This window comes from Chanodichthys erythropterus, chromosome 2 (assembly GCF_024489055.1).
Source record: "Chanodichthys erythropterus isolate Z2021 chromosome 2, ASM2448905v1, whole genome shotgun sequence".
NCBI classification, from domain to species: domain Eukaryota; kingdom Metazoa; phylum Chordata; class Actinopteri; order Cypriniformes; family Xenocyprididae; genus Chanodichthys; species Chanodichthys erythropterus.
The window spans coordinates 33,431,814-33,456,387 of NC_090222.1; the positions used below are offsets into that span (position 1 = coordinate 33,431,814).

At 36.9% G+C, this 24,574-nt stretch overlaps 1 protein-coding gene across 4 annotated transcripts in view; it reads right to left on the reverse strand.

The window, feature by feature from the left end:
* Positions 1-24,574, reverse strand: part of zfpm2a (zinc finger protein, FOG family member 2a) — a 202,840-nt gene that overhangs the window by 167,812 nt on the left and 10,454 nt on the right. The window contains exon 1 of one of the 4 annotated variants that reach the window (XM_067410669.1): positions 4,242-4,301. The exons of the other annotated variants lie outside the window; for them this stretch is intronic. The gene's annotated coding sequence lies outside the window, so the exon portion shown is untranslated. Of the gene's footprint in view, positions 1-4,241; positions 4,302-24,574 lie in introns of those variants that run through there. 4 annotated transcript variants of the gene reach the window in all.

The following is a 24,574-nucleotide window of genomic DNA, read 5'->3' on the forward strand; positions in this document are numbered from 1 at the left end:
ACAGAATATACAGACATGTTTCAAACATTTTAATCTAAATGTTTAATAACCATCTTTCTGAAGGATTAGCACATAAATGGCCTGTCAAAGGGAAATATTTCCCTGCGTGATTATTCAGGGTTGTAGATATTCAGATTAAATGCGCTTTTGTTAGTGATACACATTCATTATTCAATGCAGTCAACCTTCAGAGTCTTTAGACAAAAATACATCGAAGAAAATCCTCTACAGTAGCAATGAAAGAAGAAAAACACCTCAGAAATCACTGACACTGTTGACTTCAGAAGAAAAAGAAAGTTTTTTTTTTTTTTTTTTCCTTTCAGGCAGGATTTTTGTGAAGCAGCCTAATTATTTATCCAGTAGGTGCTTTATGGCTCTCATTAGTTTCTCGCTCTCCTTCTACCGTACATTAAAAGGCTGAAGTCAATGCTCATCTGGTGCTGATAACATGCCGGGTCTACAAGCCTCAGTCGTCTGAGGGTAGAGAATGGCAGCGCTTCGAAACACAGGATAAAGGCATTAGAAAAAAACTCTCTGTGCCCAAAATCCGCAAAGATGCACTGCATAGAAGCCAATACTGGGAATTTCAGGTTGCATGGCCTTAATACCAGACAGGTCTCACGGATCAAATGGCGGCATAAAAGAGGAAAACAGCGCAGGAGAGATACAGTAAGAGGATATGAAAAGGTGTGAGCAGGGTTATACTAGAACTAGAGTGTTTGGTGAACAGATTTTGATGTAAATTGGAGGAAAACACATTCTGACCTCCTCCTGGGTGAAGTTTTAGGGTGAGATGTCACCTCAGTGTGGGTTCTCACAGGGACATCTGCCATGACGAACTTTACCAATCTGGATCGATTTCAAGCCAACCATAAGAACTGATCAACACAATCAAACTCTGACATACAGATCCCATTTGCTCTCCATTTCATCTCAGTATTGCCCAGGAGAAACAATTGAGATATTGCGTTTTTGTTTGTTTGTTTTATTCTATGAGTCAACAAAAACAATAAGACAAGCTCCTGTCCTGTGGTCATATCCAACAAGACCAAGCTCAACTTTATGCAGTCACATTAACAGTAACAATGATGATTTTCAATCAACCAGCAGTCGATCAAGCTTTCTGCCCTCCCCAGACTCTAACACCAGGACAGCACTTTGTTAAAGACACCCCTGCCCAGCTCTGCTACATCTCTGAATCGCTGCAATGAAAATAAAGGTTTAAAAACTCAGAAATGGACTAAACTTGTGCGTTGCTGACAATGAGAAATACGCCTGATATTTTCAGCATTAAGTTAACTGAAAAAGTCAAGCAATCATATTTTTACATTTATTTATTTTGTATTAATTGTTACAAAATATTATTTATTGTGCATGAAAAAATAAATAATATAAATATTTTATATAAATAAATTAATATGGTAAAATGAACCATATGTATTATTAATAGACAGACTAGATCGACAGACTAGACAGACTAAATAGACTAGATAGACAGGCAAGCAGACTAAACTAGATAGACAGATAGATAGACACACTGAATAGACACACTAAATAGACTAGAAAGATAGACAGACTAGACAGACTAAATAGACTAGATAGACAGACAGATAGACAGACTAAATAGACTAGATAGACAGACAGATAGACAGACTAAATAGACTAGATAGACAGACAGACAGAAAGATAGACTAGATGGTTAGGCAGACTAAACAGAGACAGGCTAGACAGACTAGATGGATAGACAGACTAGATAGATAGACTAAAACTAGATAGACAGACAGACAGACAGACAGACATAGATAGATAGATAGATAGATAGATAGATAGATAGATAGATAGATAGATAGATAGATAGATAGATAGATAGATAGATAGATAGATAGATAGATAGATAGAACAGAAAAACAGACCAGACAGACTAAATAGATAGGCTAAATGGATAGACAGATAGACAGACTATATATATAGACTGCATAGATAGACTAAATAGACTAGATATACAGACTGGATAGATAGACTAAACAGACAGACAGACAGACAGACAGACAGACAGACAGACAGACAGACAGACAGACAGACAGACAGACAGACAGACAGACAGACAGACAGACAGACAGACAGACAGACAGACAGACAGACAGACAGATAGATAGATAGATAGATAGATAGATAGATAGATAGATAGATAGATAGATAGATAGATAGATAGATAGATAGATAGATAGATAGATAGATAGATAGATAGATAGATAGATAGATAGATAGACAGATAGATAGATAGATAGATAGATAGATAGATAGATAGACAGATAGATAGATAGATAGATAGATAGATAGATAGATAGATAGATAGATAGACTAGACACTCTAGACAGACTAGATAGACTAGATGGATAGATAGACTAAACAGAAAGACAGACTAGACAGACTAAATAGACCAGCTATACAGACTGGATAGATAGACTAAATAGACTAGACAGACAGACAGACAGACAGACTAGACAGACTAAATAGATAGACAGGCTAAATGGATAGACAGATAGACAGACTAGATCCGACAGACAGACTAGATAGACAGACAGACTAAATGGATAAACAGATAGACAGACAGACTAGATAGATAGACAGGCTAAATGGATCAACAGATAGACAGACAGACTAGATAGATAGACAGGCTAAATGGATAGACAGATAGACAGACTAGATCCGACAGACAGACTAGATAGACAGACAGACTAAATGGATAAACAGATAGACAGACAGACTAGATAGATAGACAGGCTAAATGGATAGACAGATAGACAGACTAGATCCGACAGACAGACTAGATAGACAGACAGACTAAATGGATAAACAGATAGACAGACAGACTAGATAGATAGACAGGCTAAATGGATCAACAGATAGACTAGACAGACAGACAATTAGGTTTTTTTTTTATACACAATAGCATTTTGTTTATACTATTTACTATATTGGTTGACTTGTAAGAAATAGATTGAAATTTCATTTTGTGCTGCTAGTGACACAGAAATTACACATTTACACCTTTAAAAGGTGTATATTTGAATGTTGCACCAGGCAACTGATTTCCTACATTACTATACTAGTCTCTTGTGTTGATCTCTGGTCTTTTTCTATTCACATCAAAATATTTGACTTATTTGGTAAAAAGCCACATAAAAAGCAGGATAATGTACAGTCATCAGGTCATTATCATCAAATAAACCCCTTCAGGGTAACACAAGACCCTGCTTACCAGATCATGTGGGTTTATTGCAATAGATCAGAAGTCAAGAGTATGAAATGACACACAAGTACACACCGATACAAACTCACACTCCACTTTAAAGGTCTCTAGCCTTGTACACTATTATTGATAAAAAAAATTAAAAAAAAAGCTGGTCAATATACATCATCTGGCTGAAAGGATTATATTCTTATCTAAAATGATATTCAATAAAGTATGACCACAGAAACATGACTGGAGTGCCTCCTGGTCTGGAAAAAAGGAAACGTTTTATTGGAATTAAGATCAGTGTCGAGATTAAGAGGAGAAACAGCAGTATGATTCCTGTTGAAGCCGATATTGCACTTTGTGTTATTATTATTTTTTTCTCGTTTCTAACACATGGAGCAACAGAAACACGGCTCCAGCTCAGAGAACAGCACCTGTGCTCCTGAAAGAACCTGCAAAAGCTTTTAGTGACAGACCCGAGACGTGCAGATCAGTAGCCTCAAAAAAGTATTTGGACACTTAAGCCACACTTTAAAATTTGTGAATGTCATTGCATTAGATAACAAAACATCAAACCAAGTGGCATAAAACGAACTCTGAACTAACTTCACTTTTCTGAGCAATTTTTGCAATGACTTTTAACCAACTGGTGTCAAGCCCCGAATCTGAATATGTGTACCTGCTGCTATAAAGTATGCAAAAAGCAGTATGTCAAATGTCTAAGAATACTCAGTATTCATGATACAGTAGGTGAACAATACCTGAATGACCTATAACACCTGCTGGGATTCTGAATTGTGTTGCCACACTTTAATATCCCACAATGCTATAGGAGATCAAGAGCCAACAGATTCAAAAAGTGTTCCGTCTGACAATCCTCCCCCCCCCAAAAAAATCTTTAAATACATTTTGTCTTCACTTTGAGTATCAGTTGTTTTATAATTTAAAGGTTACTTTAACTGAAAGTAGAACTGATGCATCTCCTTGCAAACTACTCAACCTGCTGGGTAATCGTAACCAACTACTGGTTTTTAGGGCTGTAGTCAACCAAAGAAATGCTTAGTCGACCAAAGTCCTGTCCTGCGCAACGATCAGTCGACTAAAAAAAAAAAAAAAAAAAAAAAAAAAAAGACTTTTTTGATTGAACATTTATTAAACAATTATAATAGAGCATTTATAAAACAACAACGAAAAACATCAATAATACATAAAACTATAATAATAATACAATTCTTTGGAAATTAGGTTATTTTTTAAACTGCAAAGTGAGGAGTTCTGTCCTAGGTCTATAGTGACCGTCACAATCGCGCACCTGACCACACCACACGCTACAAAAAATATAACTGCTAAAACTGCCAAATAATGAAAAATCCTAACAAAAGCTCTCGATTATACAGGCTGTATATTCTTCTTTACTTTCAAAGCTATGGGTTAACTTTTGTCCAAACGATCTAGGCGTTTTAAAACAAACACAAACAAACGCCTGTGGCATGGCCTGTGGATGCGCCTAGTACATAACCAATAAAATATATAAACTTTTCGACATTAGACATAGCAAAGCTGTCTGACACATTTATATCTCGCTTACCGCTTTTAGGTGATCGGTCATATTGGTCGTTGAGCTATGGTAAGTTAGCTTTAGGCTGCATAGCTTGCACTCCACAGTCTTGTCGTATTTTTTTGTAAAATGCAGCCAAACAAAAGATTTACATTTCTTGGACATTTTTTCGACTAAAGCCCAAAACAAGTAGCGTTCTAACTGAATGAACTACCTATATTCCTTAAGGAGCGCGAAGCAGCAGTGCAGCCAGCCACAGGTGCGGTTCCCGAGTGTTCACGTGGTGCGCTTAACTACGGCGCCGTTATAAAATAGCCTAAATTAAAGCATTTAAAGTTTGGTATAAAACATAGGCTAATTATATTTAGAATACAGTAATATATAACTGCTAATAAAAAGGAATAAATATCAAGGAGTAAATCAATGAAAATTTCTTTATTGGTAAAAAAAAAAAAAAAAAAAAAAAAAAATTTGCAACTGGTCGACCAATGAGAATGTCAGTCGACCAAAACGGCATCGACCGATTAGTCGACTAAACGACTAAAGTTGACAGCCCTACTGGTTTTCCAAACTGGATTAATCCAGATTAGTTTCTAAACACAGGACCTGATTTCACCAAGAACAACATGCTCCTGGATCAACATCTTTGTTGATCCTGGAACAACATTCAAATCAACCAATCAGATTTGAGGAACAAGTTTACAGTTTATGTCAAGTTTAGGTAACAACCATGCTTCTACATCAATGTTATTCACCTATCATTTCCTCCTGATTTTAGGAATAAGTTATGAGTAGGGTTAGGTTTAGGGGTAGGGATATGGTTATGATTAATTTTTTGGACAGGAATGTTGTTCTAGGATCAACAAAATATGTTGACACAGTAAACGCCTCTAACTCGGCAAAATCAGGATGTGCGTTTATCAACGGTCATTTTGTCTCCCGTCCTGAGAGAAAACTTCCTGAGGTTATCTTTCTGAATAACTTTAAGGTTTGTATTCACTTGTGTATCAAGTGGCCTTACATTTACTAGGTTTCGATACAACCAGGGTTAAAATCAGCTGCCACTGCCGTACTTGCATTATAAAAGTGTATTCTTTTTTAGAGTGTAGTCTTTCTATAAAATAAATTCCACTTTGTTGGATATTTTGTTATCTAATGCAATGACATTTACATTATATGACATTACATATATTCAATTTTGTTTCTCTGTTAAATTTTAATTATTTGCATTGAAAAATGAGAAAACATCACATTGACCTCTGCACTGTGAAACCGAACAGTCAAATTAATTAAATGAATTGAGTTCGTTTCACTCAAATAATAATAAAAGTTCACTGTGCTTAACAGAAGAAAGTTGCATGAACTCAAAATTTGATTGTAGTAAGCTGAATTTAATATGATTGAGTTGCAGCAGATTTCTAATTCAAAGCATGCTTTGCGTCAGACTGTATAAGGAAAATAAATGTTGAAATTAAGTGTTATTTTGTGTGTTTTTTCACAAAATCAACATAGGGAGACATAAGTTACTGTTTAATGTTGTATGATTTAGAGGAGGTTCTGTGGTTAGGCTGAGGATGGCCTGCAAAACTTTTAAGACCACATATACTGTATGTTGTTTGATTATATACATGCAAGTATATAATGACAGTCTCTTTAATAGTTATAATAGCATGTGTTATTTGCGTACTAACATTTAACCAAGATCTGAATGTGATGTTTATGTAAATGAACTGTATGTAATTAACATTACAATGAGTTGGGCGAGGCTAAGAACTATGGGAGCGAAGGGATGCTGGTGATGTGATTGTTAATGAGAGAAACCTGTGCAGCAATGTTAGTTTTTGCTTAGTCTTATGTAACTTTATTACTTTGAGTTTGATGAACTTAAAACATTTAAGGCAATCGTTCTCCTCACATGGTTTGAGTTACCATAATTTATTGGGTTTTACAGTGTGCTTTAGGTTTTCAGATCAATATCAAAAGGTATTAATTCACTGGTGTTGTAGCATTCCTAATTTGTAAGTGGATTTGAATAAAAGCATCTGAATAAATGAAAATATAAATGCACAGATACTGATAAAGAGTACTTTTTGCAGTGATATGAGAAAGGCGTGACATGCTGTCTGTCTGCAGTAATTTTATTAAAGCAGGCTGGATAACATGCACTCATTTGTGCTGCCTAATTAAGAGACTCTCCTCCCCTTTGTTACGCCCACCAATTACAAAGAGCTAATTTGCATACCTGGGGGACATTAGTAGGAGGAAACTCAAATTAAGCTCTCGAACTCATTCAAAGCTCAATGTCCCGTTGGTCAATGCTTAAAATAAAACAGATGTTTGTTGTTAAGCCCTGTGGTATTAACCTAATTCTGCTCCTCTCCTAATTGAACTCTCTTAAAAATACCATCCGAATCGGACATGATACATGCATTCAGCAGTAAGTGACAAACTTAGGCTGTGTTCAGAATGAAAACCTAGTGTTCTACCTGCTAAAAAAAGCAAGTAAAACAGTTTGAATGCAATGATAAATGCTTCAAAAAGTATACACTACATTGTTTGGCACATGACCTCAGTACATTGCATGTTTAATTCAGAGAGAAAAAAAGGTTTTGCATTTCTACTGCAGTTTTTTGTTTTTGTTACACTGGAAATGGAAGGTCAAGTTAAATCAAGTGCATTGCATTGTGTCATAGACTAATATCTCAAAGTGTTCTGGTTGTGTAGATCTTTAGGATATTCCATGCACATAAGTAATCTGTATAAAGTGCACAATATGCTTACTTTTTAGTATTTTACTATTTTTGCATTTCTATATATTGGTTTAAAGCTATCATGTCACTGTTAACCCATAAACTATGTATCAATGCAAATAATAAATTTGCCTATTAAAGGCACAATATGTAATTTTTCGCCTCTAGAGGTCGAGCTTGATGACGCCTTGAATTCGAGGAATCGTGGGAAGTGTTGAATGTATCCAAACAGTTGCTTACCTGTCTAATAAAACATATAACATATTAAAGCGTCTTTGGTGTTTCCATAGTTTCTATAAAATAAAACTGTAAATTGAGTGTAATGCGAATATGATATGATTGATAAGCGACGCACAGACACGGTCCATATCCTGGTTAAAATTGCTTATTTCTCTGGATTTAAACACATTATCCCAAACGTTTCCAAGTAAGTACACAAGTCAACAAAATATAAAACACCGTTCTAGTGGTTTTTGGATATTTTATTCCAAAAATGTTACATATTGTGCCTTAAACATCCCTTTAGTCTTGAATTGTGTAAATGAAATGTAATGAAACACCATTTTTACAAATGAAACCATTTCAAATGCGACATCCACCTAATAAAGTGCCAAAAAGTCAACACTTACAGTGAGAGAGCAGCAAGCATTACATAACTGGTTTCATATGTGATTTAAAAATGGTTTTCATGAACACAGCTCTATGTTCCACTAAATTCAAAACAGATATATTTTTCCTCAGATATGTGACAGATGATAAGATGTGACAAACACATTCTGCTTCCACTTATAAGAAGAACAAATATGGCATTAAAATGTCTTGCAATTTTCTGAAAATGAAAAACCAACACAATAATATCAACCTCAACACCTAACACACACACACTGTCAAAACACTTGGAATCAAAGTCTTTAAGGAGGAAAAAGCTGAAGTAACCCACACACACACCAAACTTTGGGTGTGTTCAAATTGGATGATGTATGCAGGACCGAGTCCATGCTGGAGGGGTGTCAAAAAGCAATCAACGTTCCATCTCTGATGAGTCCGGCGACAGCATGATTCACATCGAGGATGGAAAGCTGATGTGCTGGCCGAGATGAAGGCCAATGTTCCCCCTCGACCCGCCCCCCCCCAGCCCCCCTCCAAAATGCCACACAATCACCAGAGATTAGACATGCATCTCAACTCCAAAGCCACAGACCAAAAAAAAAAAAAGAGAGGACATAATTTGTGTCCTGATTATGATGGACTCTTTTATTCCACTTCTCGACACAGCTGTAGAGAGAGCTGACGTTGAGGAGTGTTACCATTGACTTACAAATGTCAAAATATGGAAAAAATGCACCCAGCTTAACCACAGAAGAAGTCTGACTGCCAAAGCGCCGTGAAATGGATGCGAGAGTCTGAAAAGACGGACTCATTTCAGCTACTCTTCTCAAAGCACAGATCTAGATTGAGGCGATCATGAAATATAACACCATTCCAATCAACATTATAAAAAAAAAATCAGCATGTACATAAGGAGAAAAAAAATCGTTCTGTAAACTGTACGACTTCACAGCAAACACAATAAACCATTACTTTCTGATTTTACTGTATATAACCAGTATTCTTAAATACAGTTCAGAACTACACAAAAATAAAAAACACCACAACAATTCACACTGAAGCAAAATAGTATGGGGGTCACACCAGACTTTCAGGTGAAAAGTCCTGCAAATTCAGATAACAAAAGATATTTGACCAATAAATTGATTTTTTAGCTCAAAATGTATGGTTTGCACTATTATATTTGTTATAATTACATTTATTTAAAATGCAATTATTTATTTAAAAGAAGTCCCAGTGACATCATATCCTGTTATTCTGAATATTCCCATATTCTGAACTCATTTTGCATGCTTCAAGCAGTCTCTCTCTCTAATCAACATCATCCTTTTTACCCCAAACATTTAATTTAGCAATTCTGTATTTTCTTATTCTCCATGGCTCTGTTTGGAACAGCATACTTGTACTATTTTTGCAGTATGCAGTACTGCTTTTTTATGTACAAAATGCTATACAAAAGTTGTAATTATTACTATATCTAACAAAGTGTGCAGTTCAACTTGTGTGCAGAGCACAATGACTAAAACACTATTTCCCATAATGCAATGCGTTCAAGTTGATGATATTAAGTCTCAAACATACTAGAAGTTATAGAAACTGTTTTACATAAAACTGTTCAGATTGCTAAATGTTAAGACATTTCAACAAAATTTGATTACAGGAACAAAAGATGAATTCAATGAATGATAAATTAACTAGGTAACTAGAGCATTAAGACTAGTGCTGTCAAATCGATTAATCGCATCAACAAAAGTTTGTGTTTACATTATATGTGTGTGTGTGTGTGTGTGTGTGTGTGTGTGTGTGTGTGTGTGTGTGTGTGTGTGTGTGTGTGTGTGTGTGTGTGTGTGTGTGTGTGTGTGTGTGTGTGTGTGTGTGTGTGTGTGTGACACACAGACACAGACACGCGCACACACACATATATAATATATAAATATAATAATATATATTACACACACACATATTATGTAAACACAAACTTTAGATGCGATTAATCGAGATTAATAGATTTGACAGCACCAATTCATATTAAACGTTCACATGACAAAAATGCAACATACTACTAAATGTAATTCACTGTTTCACGCAATGTTTTTTTAAAATTTCATGTCAACAGGGTTGGCATTAAATTGCTGTAAGTTATTGAACACACTCATTAACAAAGTTAAAATATGTAAATGTTTATGTAAATTAATATATAAATATTCATGTTTATGTATATTCATATACATACAAGTAAAACATTAATATATAAATATTAAGAAATTAAATTAAAACATTGTCATGTAGCCTTTAAGTATTTCTCAATTAAGTAAACAGAAATAAAAATCTGTACTTTACTTTTTGATACTTTAGAAACAGTGGTATCGTCACACTTGGTTGCAAATTAAGGGTACCTCTGATATCCAAACTGTGTGTAGTAAGTGTTAGCATGCCATTTCACACATAACCTCAATCACTCTTTCTTTTTCCTTTCTATCCAATGTCACTCAACTATCTTTCTCTCTTTCTCTTTCTCAGGCTTTGGCAGTGGAGATTGGACTCTGAACTCAACTTAGACACAGAGTTGGAGGATTTTACAGATGGTCGGGAAGAGGCTTTAGCATTTGAGGAGAGGAGAGCAGAGCCCGATTTCACACCGGTGTGTGTGTGTGTGTGTGCGCGCGCGTGCGTGTGTGAAAGCAGGCCACCTCTAATCCACTGACTGCAGAGAAGGCCTGCAGCTATCCTGCTGCCCAGCACTGCCCACAATCCTGGCTGCTTCTACAAAGCCATACATGGTGCATTAGAGGCCCGGGCTGAAGGACTCTCTGCTGATATGCCGATAGGTGCTGAACAAAGAGTCCACAGGGAACCGCATGGACCCACACACGCCTGAACACCAGAGACACATTCAATCACACGCTGCGGCCCATTCACTGTGACCACACGGCCGCTGACCCGTTCACACTTCAGATCCGGATCGGCACGTTTCCATGCTAAAGGCCTAGTCACACTACACTACCATTCAAATGCAGAAGCATATGGACTGTTATTCTCAGTCTGCTGTTTTTGACGTCACAGATCAGGATAGTTGATAGTGAAACTGTGTACGTTCCCATACTCACTGCAAGTTTTAAAGTCTGCCATGACTACAACTAGGATGTCTATGAACCAAGCTATCTGTCAACATTCCCATTCATGACAGTCACTTGGTCAATCCAGATTATTATATAATATTAGGAGGCATGATATATGTGGTCTATGTGTGATATATGTGATATATATAGTGGTCATATCGGTCAATAAAAGTGATATATTAAAGCCAATAAATTCTAAATGGCCACAGTATTTCTAGTTGGTCTACCTATTGAAAACACAAATAAAATAAACATCACTAAATATTGCATCACTAAATATTATATAATAAATAATATATATCGCAAAAATATTTTAACAATACACAGTTACACATAAATGGCCATCAATGAAGAATTTTTGGCCACCATCAACCTTGACCACCTGGATTAGCTTAAAGGGTTAGTTCACCCAAAAATGAAATTTCTGTCATTAAGTATTCACCTTCATGTCTTCCTAAACCCGCAAGGCCTTCGTTTGTCATCAAACGTCGGCTAAGTATTGGCCGAGGCTGTTTACATGAGCACCACGACATATGCATATGATGCTGACACAGGTGCCGGCCAATACTGAGCCGGCATTCGGGCGTAAACATGGATGCGCTGAACTGCGTAACACTGTCAACTGTTTTGTTTTGTTTTTGCACACAAAAACTTTTCTTGTCGCTTCATAACATTAAGGTTGAACCACTGTAGTCACTTTGAAAAAAAACTTTCATCAAAAATATCTTTTATTTGTGTTCCGAAGATGAACGAAGGTCTCACGTGTTTGGAATGACATGGGGGGGGGGGGGAGAAATTAATGACAAAAATTACATTTTTGGGTGAACTAACATTTATAATCAGCTAATCATGCTGCTGTTTGCCTTTAAGTCAGGTCATTTCATTATAGTTAACTGAAGTATGAAAGAGTCTTTTAACCTGTGCCTGAAATACAAAATTCCCATGTTTCTATCTTTCTATATCTTTTCAACTGCCATAAAGAAGAAAGTCACAGAGAGAGAAAGAAACAAAGATAGGTATAGGATGAAAAAAAAAAAAAAAAAAAAACTATTTTGAAACACAGATAGAAGTGTGCAATCTTTATTGGAGCTAATTGGAGATAATGTGATGAAAGTCATTTTACTACATTCATTAAAGTACTTTCAAATGTATATTTCTGACCACCACAAGAAGCTAATCTTCGGGAAAGCTTGAGAAATGAATGGGCATGGAGATCAGATTAAACCGTCTATGAGCCAGGCAGCACACGACCTTGATTTCAGTCCTTTCAAACAATCGATCGTGAATTACATTCACACTTACAAACCCTCCAGAATCACGAACAGACCGTGTTCAATTTGATTCTCAATGGATGTCGGTTATGATGACTAATAATCTAATGTTTAGTTAAAGGGATAGTTCACCCAAAAATGAACATTCTGTCATCATTTACTCACCCTCAAGTTGTTCCAAACCTGTATGAATTTCTTTCTTCTGCTGAACACAAAAGAAAATATTTGGAAAAATGTTGGTTGATGGATCCCATTTTTTCCCCCATTCTTTGGAAGTCAGTGGGGTCCATCAATTGTCTGGTTACCCATTTTCTTCAAAATATCTTCTTTTGTGTTCAGCAGAAGAAAGAAATTCATACAGGTTTGGAACAACGTGAGGGTGAGTAAATGACAGAATTTTCATTTTTGCGTGAACTACCCCTTTAATGTGTAATGAACGGCTGTTACTTTAAGGGTTTTGAAGGGGGAGTGATGTTGATGCTAGAATGTTTTTACACAGTTCAGTGATGTGAAAGATGTCAAGTAGGTTGACGACTGATGAGAGCAATAAAAAAGTAATGTCGAAAAGTAATCTCATGAGTCGTCTTTACAGACACAGTGGGTTAATTAAAGATTCCTTTTATTTTTATGTCTTTGCTTAAACCATCTAAAGATGTTAAATCAAATCAGACATGAGACAGGTTGCTACTGAACTGCTTTTTCTTTCTTTACTCCATGTAGTTTTCATTATGATGTCACATGCATCACACATGATACACAACATTGACAGTTCCTTTAGTATGAAAGGCGCAGACAAGAGGTCCTCTACATTTGCAAGAGTTTGTTTCTAAATCTGACTAAGAAATACAAAAAAATTTACATGTTTTACATGTTTAAAGTTATCAACTTTAAGGATTAAAGTAGCAGAGCCTCAAAGACAATGACAAAACTCTTGTGAAAAAAAAAAAAGGAATGCATGTTGAATGTAAATCACCTCACAGCAGAAGCTGTCCCACTTGACCACTGTGCTATAACTAGTTTCACGAGACCAGTGGAAGATGAGAGAAAAGGAGACAAATATCTGTGACCTTTTTGTCCTTCACATTTGCCAAGCTTCAATCTGAGAGAGGGAATCAAACACACTGATCCGAAACTCGCTGTCAAACGCAGAGCCAGACATCAATCAATCAGCACTTTCATATTTTTTGCCTCCCTTATCATTTGACCCATGTGTTATTCTGTTTCAGTGGCTTAAGAAAGTTGATGATGGTCAAATGTGTGCCTCTGCAAATCCCAAACATACAGACCAACACATACACACAAATACACATCCATATACACACATATGGCCTCAGACCCCCCTAAAGGGACAGATGTCCAGCCCCCATTGTTTATAAAATAGATAGATAGATAGACAGACAGACAGTATGAGTTTTACAGACTCTTGTCATTTACTTTCAAATATCTTTTTGTTTCACAGAAGAAAGAAATCCACACGTGTTTGGAACACGAGTAAACAGAACAGAAGTAAACATGAGTATGAGTAAACAGAACAGAATTTTCATTTTTGCAAGAACCATACCATTAAAGCCAAATCCTGGTTCATGTTTTCTGTGCATATTGTAACATATGCACGCAAAAGGGCAGATATGCCAGAATCAGAGGATAAAACGGGGTTTTACTGAAAGTCCATATCATGACAAACCTTAGACATGCGGTCCTGTCAAATCAATGCACAGCTTTGCCCTTAAAGCCTTAACATGTTCTGGAGGTTTACTTCTTATTTCTTACACATCTGACATAAATTGTTGATCTGTTTATTTCCCAGAGCTTTGTCTCCAGTGATTTTCCAGCCAGTCTGAAACATGATGTCCGCTTTATATTACAGGCTTGAGGAAATACTGATGTACAAATTGAAGTGAAAGGCCTGATGTTTAATCCTCCCCAGCACCTTTTCCTTAATGATGTTTCCCAAGAAATGCCAGAGAAATGCCCAAACCCCTCCATCAGATACACACAAGCTGCACTAATTCCTGCCAGCAACTCACACTTTAATATTTCTGTCACCAGCTTAAGGTCAGTGTGCATGAGAAATATTTCCTGTAAAGTATCTTAAAATGAGCGAAAAATAAGTAACATCATCACCATAAGCTCAAGAAGTTAATTTGTGTGAAAAGATAACGAGAAATCACAAAAACGAAATCTCTTTAATATCTCAAATAATTCTCTAAGACAATGAGAATGACTGAATGCAAATAAAAGATGTTTCTACTGAGAAAAAGACTCAATCTCACATGTTTCTCCTCTCCAGTTTAGATGAGATTTTCCAATAAAGGCAGAACTGAAAGATTGTAAACAGAACCATTTTTCTTCAGAAAATATCTAAATAATGTCTCATACTTTGCTCAGATTTCCCAAGGTTCCTAGGCCTGCAATTAAAGTCAGATACCTCAATATGAATGCAAATACTTCTCATAAAAATCCCCAAATAAATGTTGGAAGGTTGGAACATCAATTAAACATATGCATCAAGCAGAAATAAAGTTCATATTTAAATACAACTGTGAACTCTATGTCTCAGAAAGAAACAATCTTCCTCTGGGCTCCTGAATCTATGTCTAATACTGATACTGGCTAAAGTCTCATTCATTCTGAGAAGCACTGAAGTGTGTGTTTGTGTTCATCTCCCAGCCTCACACACACAAACACGCTTAACACAAGTCAATATCCATATTCATTACATGCTAAGATTTCCACTGATAAAATTTTGGCGGGCAGATTGGAGGTCTAACCCGTGAAACGCACTTAATTGAGCCGTATCTCCACGCCGGTGATGTTCGGAGCCAAGGTGACAGAGACGTGTGAGTGAAATGAGTGAATTCATGATGTTGCCCCTTCACTCTCTCTCTGGCTGTTTCCCCTTTTGGCAGGGGCCAAATAGAGAGTGGTAAATGAAGCGATTGTGTCCCCAAGGCAGGAGTGGGGGGAAAACGTGAGTATCTGTGTTGGGATCCCCGGGGGCTATTCTGAGCCTGATGAGGTATATAACCATGCTGGAACCAAACCACAAACTGGGCTACAACTGACACCTCTGGGAGAATAAGTGGGAAAGACAGAAGTTGTCGTACACCACAGATGGGCTGCACTAATGTTGGAGAGTAACTAACTTAAAGTAGCTACGCTACTAACTACGTTTCTCATTAGCAAGAAAATACCTCATTATGTTTTCAATGAGTTAAGTTTTATTTCAAGTAAATTTAACGATTTGAATTTTAAAAGTTATTTTGTGCCAGAAAAATACTGCTCTAAATTTAAAGACAATCATAAGAGTATGTATGCCGGTTGAAATGAGTATGAACATAACAGTATGTACACATTGCAACTTTAAGGTCTGTTGTTTAGGAACACTTTGGTTTCCTGGTGAATTGTGACAATGGACAAAGACAGGTGGATAAGATGAAAGCAGTATATGACGAATACAGCGTTGTATAGCCTAACCACCATTAACCACCAATAATCGCAATAAGCTCTGTGTTTTGTTACTTTCGATAAGAAACAAAGGCTACATCCACACGAAGCCAGAGCTTTCCTTATCTGATGTTTTTTTTTTCCTTGTCTCAAGAAATATCTGCATACACACAAAACCACTGAAACCGACTCAAAACGATGTAGTATACATGCCAGATCAGTATGCGGCACTGTAATTCTGCCACATGGACACACTAAAAATGGAGAATAAGACTTGGAGCATGCGCATATCCTTGCACGCTGTATACAAACTTTAGTAAAGCTTAGAAATAAAGCTTTTTTTTAGTAAAGCTAATAGGCTCAGTAGCTTCTGCAGCACGAACACAAGCATGTCGTCCGCTATTGTTGTTGTTTTGTGCTGTTAGTACTGTCTGACTAGGGTCGACATGTGGGGTGATGACATCATTGTTTCACAAAATATATGGATTGGCTGTACACACGAAAATGTAAGGGCGTCATTTTCAGATTTATCCACTCTGGTACCTGGTTTTAAAAAACAGACCCGGTTTCACCTTCTGAAAACAGATCCGTCTGGACGAAACGCCTATACAATACAACATTTTTGCGTATACAGCTAAACTCGTGTACCGCTTACAGTGCATGTCAGATCATGCCGATTACCATATCTCAATATCAGCTCCAGAGGCTTCCTCAGCACTTGATATGAACAGTAATGATGGCATAGTTTTTTCCCGTATCAATTCCGGTGTGAGTCCTCAAACTTTTGAAATGCATGCGACGTGGATTCACAGTGTAGAAAACAGTGTCTTATAGACATCAACAACACAAACCAATCTCTTCTGGGCCTCAGCTACAACTACAGTGTTTGAGGGTCAAAGTAGACATCGTTTGCAGCAGCCAATGAAAACAACAGGCTGGCATTATGCAAATTTGTTACATTGTTACACTGGTAACAGGAAGCGACACTGGAATTACTGATGTCTCGTTTCAGCAGATCAGAATTGATTCTTTCATTTAAGAGACAATAACTTTATTTATTGTGCACTTTGACCTTTAAAACTTTGCAGACCTTTTACATTCACAAACAGCTATATTACAAATTGCATGAAAGGTAAAAAAAAAAAAAAAAAAATTACAAATAACATATTGAGACAATTGTTGAAATACAGGAAGAGTGCTATAAACATTGATAGCATATCTCAGTTCATTTGGTATTGATTTGAATGTCTGAATTCATACTGAGATCTCTAACTTTTAATCAAAAACTTTAGTATTTTGATTAATCTGAAAACAGTTTAAGATCTCTTATGGAACTCAGGAAGAAAAACGTTAAGATTACTGAGGTCTTGTTCTCAGGAGAAATAAAACCTCTGTTATTTGGTCTCATCGGTGCCTTGGAGAAACAATTGAGATGTAAAAGAGATCTCATTTGTGATTTTTCCTTCCTGAAGGCATGCAGTATCAGACTTTAAATACTGATGTTCCAACCTTCCTTTTCTGTTTTGATCAAAATGAGGCCAGAGAGAGAGAGAGAGAGAGAGAGAGAGTGAGAGAGTGAGAGAGTGAGAGAGTGAGAGAGAGAGAGAGAGAGAGAGAGAGAGAGAGAGAAAGGGCCCAATCGATGATCTGAGAGTCTAAACTAGATTTCTAAGCAGTTTGCCACTCTCAGCAGCAAGATAAGATAAACTTTCTTTGACCTGAGCGATGAAGTTGCCATGGCGATCAGGGAGTACACTTTCCCTATTGATATTGCGCTGATGTAACAACAAATAGAACCAGATCGCATGGCCGATAGCGCTGATTAATTAATACGAATATCGATCTGTACAAGCAAGACACAAGGCTATTAACTCTAAGGCTGAAAGTCAATTGTTACCTGGAGCTCAATAGACTGATCACTGATATCACAGCTAAATAAACTAAACAACAGACGACACAGATTAGTCAAGTACAATTTCTGCGATTTGATCTTGTTAGGTCCTTCAAGACAGAGTGAAAGGAAAAAGTTGGCTTAAAGGGACAGTTCACCCAAAAATCATTTACTCACCCTCATGTCAAACAGAAAAGAAGAAACCAACCAAAAAAAGTACCATAAAAGTAGTCGAAATACCTCAAATGAGTCATTCAGATTATATACACTACCGTTCAAAACTTTGGGGTCAGTACGTTTTTTAAATATTTTTGAAAGAAGTTTCTTATGCAAACCAATGCTGCATTTATTTGATCAAATTACATTAAATATTGTGAAGTATTATTACAGTTTAAAAGAACTGTTTTCTGTTGTAATATGTTTTAAAATCTAATTTATTCCTGTGATGCAAAGCTGAATTTTCAGCATCATTACTCCAGTCTTCAGTGTCACATGATCCTTCAGAAATCATTCTAATATGATTTGCTGCTCAAGAAACATTTCTTATTATTATCAATGTTGAAAACAGTTGTGTGGCCTAATATTTTTTGTGGAAACCGTGATAATTTTTTCAGGATTCTTTGATGAATAGAAAGTTCAAATGAACAGCATTTATTTGAAATAGAAATGTTTTGTAACATTATAATGTCTTTACTGTCACTTTTGATCAACTTATTTACTGATTAAAAACATTTTAATCAAACATTTCTTTAAAAAAAATATATCATTTACATGATATATTTGTAGAATTTGTGCACTTTTTTATTTTAGGTATTGATATGAACAACATAAGGGAGAGTCACAATCTTCATTTTTGGATGAACTATTCCTTTCAACAGCTTCATCATTTCTGATTAACAACTAACATGTTTGTGAGAATTAATGATTCAGGGTTAAAACGAATGTGAATGTGAAGTGACAACCGTAAACTGATGAGTTGTTCTCTTGAGATGAAGATATTGTTTACAGTGTTTCTTTCTGTGCAAATATCACAGCCGAGGAAGGCAAACTGTCAGCTCTGGAATCATCAGTGAGGAATTCAGGAAAAAGGAAGATAAAGAGGAAACTTTGGCAGGAAATGACCTCCACCTTTTGAAACCGCTAACCCTGATGCATCATAGACAGTTTTCCAACGCAGCGAGAGACAGACGGACAGACAGACAAACTGACAGCGAGAGAGAAAAGGAAAAGGGGAATGTTCAGAGAGTCAGAAATGACAGCGTTCCTCCCCTTGAATGATGGATGTGCCAACTCTGTACACACATCTGTATTTTCCTTCCAGGAAATGCAGATGGTCACTCTACATACACAGTTACTCAATGAAACTCTCACAAAAGAAACAACTGTGCTGATTTCTCAGACAACCAGCGACAATAACAAGACCTGAAGCATACTCTATGTAAACTGCTACTGCACATAAACAACGCTGCGAAAAGCTTTTAGCTGTGCATGCTCGATTACATGTTGCATTTGGAAATGTTCTGATTTTAATTCATAACGCCGCCCATGTTGTGTTGTATTTTCAACATTGATGCAAAGGAGGCGCTACAGTAAACTTTAACATTAACAGTTCTCTTACAGACAGTTTTCTCTCTAAGGTAAACTATTTATTTTCTCTTTTTTCACATAGATTGCTCTATGTTCAGAAATGCATCCATTCTTTTTCCTAGTAATTTTGTCATTAAAGGGATAGTTCACCCAAAAATGTTTGGGTTTTTTGATTCTGTCATCATTTACTCACCGTCAAGTTGTTCCAAACCTGTATACATTTCTTTGTTCTGCTGAACACTATAAAAGATGTTTGGAAGAATGTCTGTATCCAACCAGATCTCGCACCCCATTGACTACCATAGTAAGGAAAAAAATATATATTGTAATCAATAGGGGGCAAGATCTGCTTGGTTACATACATTCTTCCACATATCTTCCTTTGTGTTCAGCAAAACAAAGAAATGTATACAGGTTTGGAACAACTTGAGGGGGAGTAAATGATGACAGAGTTTTCATTTTTGAAAATGCCTTTGAAACAACTATCCCTTTAAAACAGCTTCCCTAGATGTTTTTATTATTATAAATTTTTAATAAATAACATGATAAACGTCTAGTTGAGAACAAGAAAACAGTCAACAAAACGAGACAAAAAAATAAAAGGGTATTTCATCCATTTCATGTGTGCAAAATATTAGTATATAACAATAAAAAAAAAAATATTCAAGGCTATTAAAAAAAACTCTTTTCCTTTAATGTTATTCAATACTGTGAATATTTTAAAGTAACATTGTATTTCTATTTTGAAATGTGTGAATTTTTATGCAAAGTTTTAGATTAGCTACTAGCTAGTTAAAGAGATAGCTCACCAAAAAATTATCCCATGATTTACTCACCCTTAAGCCATCCTAGGTGTATATGAGTATCTTCATTCAAATGAACACAATCTGAGATATATTTTAAAAAATGGGGGTCCGCGATTTGAAGCCCAAAATAATGCATCCATCCATTAAAAAAGTAATCCATAAGGCTCCAGGGGGTTAATAAAGGCCTTCTGAAGCAATGTGTTTTTGTAAGAAAAATGGATGCATTATTTTTGGCTTCAAAACGCAGGCTTTCACAACCATTATAAACCTTGGAGGATTAAGGATATTTTTAAATATATCTCCGATTGTGTTCATCTGAAAGAAGAAAGAAGAACCTATGATGGCTTGAGGGTGAGTAAATCATGGGATAATTTTCATTTTTGGGTGAACTATCCCTTTAAAGTCAATATTCATAGCTATTTTTATGTATAACACATCCAGTGTAATGGCACAGATAGGCCTCACAGACCTCACAGGTCTTGAGGTTTGGTAGAGCCAGGAATGCACCCAAGTATTTTGAATGCAACCACAAGATTTTAATACAACAACCGAGTATTTGCGTTTGTGTACTTGATAAAAGCAGAAGATTAAAATTATTGTCTGTACATCAGAGCATTTGCTTCCTATAAGTTTGTGGAGTCAAATGGCTCCTTCAGCTTAGACAAGGCAAAACAACGCAAGCTGTTATTGGCAGCCAACAGATGTCGAAAAGGAAAGTTGGCATCCAGCGGCCATTCGTCATGAGACAGATCTATGAGGAACACAAAAAAACTACACACTTTCATCAGTGGAATCTAACAAAAAAAATGTCTGAAGTATGAGAAAGTCATCTCAGAGGAGATTCATTATTACCACAATGATAATCTCCTCCAAAACCAACGAATGCTTGAGCTGGTTTGCAGTCCACAAGAACACAATACACACACAGTCTTACAGCGTCAGAATTTCCCTGATGATGAAACACATCGACCAGACCGCAGACACAAAGATGTAAGCTCCATATACATTCGATAATTTGATAAAACAAAAAGGCATAAAAATAGAACTGAATATACTAAACCAACTGACTGGTAAACCACAGAATTCAAACCACACACACCAACCGTTTCATCTCCAACATAAACATATCCATGCACACACACACACTGACATGTTGGCAGCCAAGTCAGCAAACACTCTCACTGCACCATTATAAGTTGAGTCTGTGATAAACCTCATCCAGAGATAGACGTGTCACCTGATAGGCCTGACGGAGCTCTCTTATGACATCACCATCTGCTGGGCGGAGCCAAGATGATAATCACACACACTTATTATGAAGTCATACTGACAGTCGATTACACACATACATTCGCACATAGCAACAACAAACCTCCACCCGAGATCTCTGACTATCATTTTCCAGCACAGAATGCTGGCAAATCCTCACTATACTTCAGATTGAGCATAATAATCATTTGGACTGGCAGTGGATCTCAAATAGACACTTTTAAAGTAGCTATTTCAGTCAGATGTGTTTCCTTTGTCAGATGAAAACTGAGTAACAGTGCGAATTGGTTTGGAAGAGGTTTAGAAAGGTTCGAAGAGGTTTGAAACTGTCCTGACCATGTTGTTGAATGAGTTTTGCTCCAAAACCTAGCGAACAATGAACATCCTACTTAAACAGCATTTTAAGGTATTGCTGCTCAATTGCATAAAGTGAAATCACTAACAGTTTTGATCGTCTCTTGGATCTCGGTTAAGAATGCACTGCGACAAGCTCTGTGAAAAACAATATGTTGATTGGTAAATACTAAAAGCCTACTCTAATTAAATATGTACTACTGTATCCAAACAAAAACATGCTAATGCCAAACTCTACTGAAAACAATTGTGAGTGCTATTTGTGTAGTGCTGCTAACATAAATTGTGACAAAATGACTTCCATTCTATTCAATTTTTTGGGGGGGACCAAATATTGGGGAAAACAAAAAGGATAATGCTCCTTTTTATTTAAAGGTATTAAATAATTATAGGATTTAAATTAATTTAATAGAATAAAGAAAAAGAAAGTGGACCAGTAAAATAACAAAAACATTATTGTATAATATGAAGTATTCAATTTGTTAGGGTATCGTATGCCTACACTTTAAAAAAATTTAAAAAATGCTGGGTTGTTTCAACCCATGTCTTGGTCAAATATGGACAAACCCAACCATTGGGTTAAACTTTTAGATACAATTTTTAAACCCAATGGTTGGGTTTGTCCATATTTAACCCACACATGGGTTGAAACAACACAGTAGAGTTGTCAAAAGTAGTATTACACAAAAAAATGCTGTGTTGTAGAGTTGTCAAAAGTACAGTCTTCGGTACCAAGTCGGTACTGAAATTTAAAAATGTGATGCTTTGAGCACTGTTGAGCAGATTCATAAACACCTCTGATTGGCCTTTGTTCACACGCTCAACATATATGTCTGTGGTTGGCTACAATGAACGACGCACGGGAGTGTTGGAAAGTACACGGAAGTGTTTGAATTTGAAAGCGGGAGCGTTTGAAAGTATTAGCGGACTGGTCCACAATAGACACCTTCTTTCAAACGCTCCCGTGTGTATCTGTGTAAGCGCTCGGTGAAGTGCACATTTTTGAAGTGCTGATCATTGAAGCCAATCGCAGACATATCTGATGAGCATGTGAACAAAATGGCCAATCAGAGGGGTTTACGAAGCCGCTCAACAGCACTCAAAGCATCACATTTTTAAAATTTCAGTACCGACTTGTTGACGAAGACGGTACTTTTAACAACTCTACAACACAGCATTTTTTAGTGTAAAATTACTGAAAACTGTTAGACCACTGTGGCAAATCAGCCTAAAAATATTACTTTTAAAACTTTTAGCCACCCTTACAACAAAAAGAGCAGTGTGTAACAAAGTGCATACAGGCAGCATCAAAAACATCAAATAGGCCTACTGGGTCTCAAAGTCTATTCAAGATCATGGGTTCAATTCCCAGAGAATGCATGAACTGATAAATGCACACCTTAAATGCAATTCAAGTCACTTTGGATAAAAGCGTCTGCCAAATGTAAATGTTTTAATCATGGCACCTATAACAAGGCAGCTCACTGGCTTTGGAAACAAAGCTGAAAGAGAAACCGTAGCATATCACGAAGAAGTGTAAAGAGCTGCAGAGAGCGTAAACAGATGGAGAAAGGCTTTACCTATCACCCCGCCTGCTCTCCAACCCCACATGTGCAACTCTAATGGCTATTTTACAGACAAATTACACCACAGGGCACGCTTTCCATTCGCCAACCTGTGTATCTGCCCTGCCTATAAAAGCACCAACAGACATTCCTCAGCACAGACTGAGACATCACACTCTCCTGCGAAGCTAATCGTGCTCCATCCCTAACGCATCAGCGATATTTTCATCTCTTCCTGTCATAAATTTTCGCTGGCCCCGGCTCGGCCCGGTTAACAATCAGGCCAATTTATTGGCATATTGGCATGAGGTGATAAGGGCTAAAAACAACAGCGGTGAGCAGCCGCTCGTGGAGATGAGCTGATAACGCTGATATGAGCTCCCATACAAAACATCTCACCCTCCATCACCTCTCTATCAAACTCTTATTACGACGAGAAGAAGTGAAAGAGGAGAGGGCGAGAGGGGTCTTCGCTTTGTCGGTGGGGGCGGGGACGAAAACTAACGCAAAATAAATATTAATAAAAAATGGAATCAGATGTAACGTTTCAGGGCCAAAAAACAAGGAGGAGAAATACATAATTTATCACAGTATTATCGGGATATCCAGGCAGCCTAATCAAGGAGCAGTGGATGACTATTTTTTGCCTTATCATCCAAAGTGGTGGAAACGGAGAGGGAATTATCAGCCGGCTGCAGATTGCTGGGTTGGAATTTTAATGGTAATAATCGCGGCTCTGATGGTATATCTCCCCGCCTTATCTTTCCCATTATCTGGCCCTATCTCATAGGCATCGGTGCAAATTAATGGTGCTTTTTCAGCACGGCCTTTTTATCATTGCTCAGAGAGCACCCAAGGGGAGAGAATAAGCAAAATATTAAAATACTGCATAAATCACAATTTTAGATAACCGTCCAACGTATGGCGGTGGCAATGGAGGGGGGCGTACGGTGCCCAACAACCTTTTTGTCCTTTAGAATGACTTGTTCTCTCTGTGCACTGGATCAGACGGCCTCTTCCTCTCTCTTCCTCTTCCTGAAGTACCGGAGAGAGGAACTATAGGCTCCGCGTGACCTTTCGGAGCCAGAGACAATACCCTGATATTAT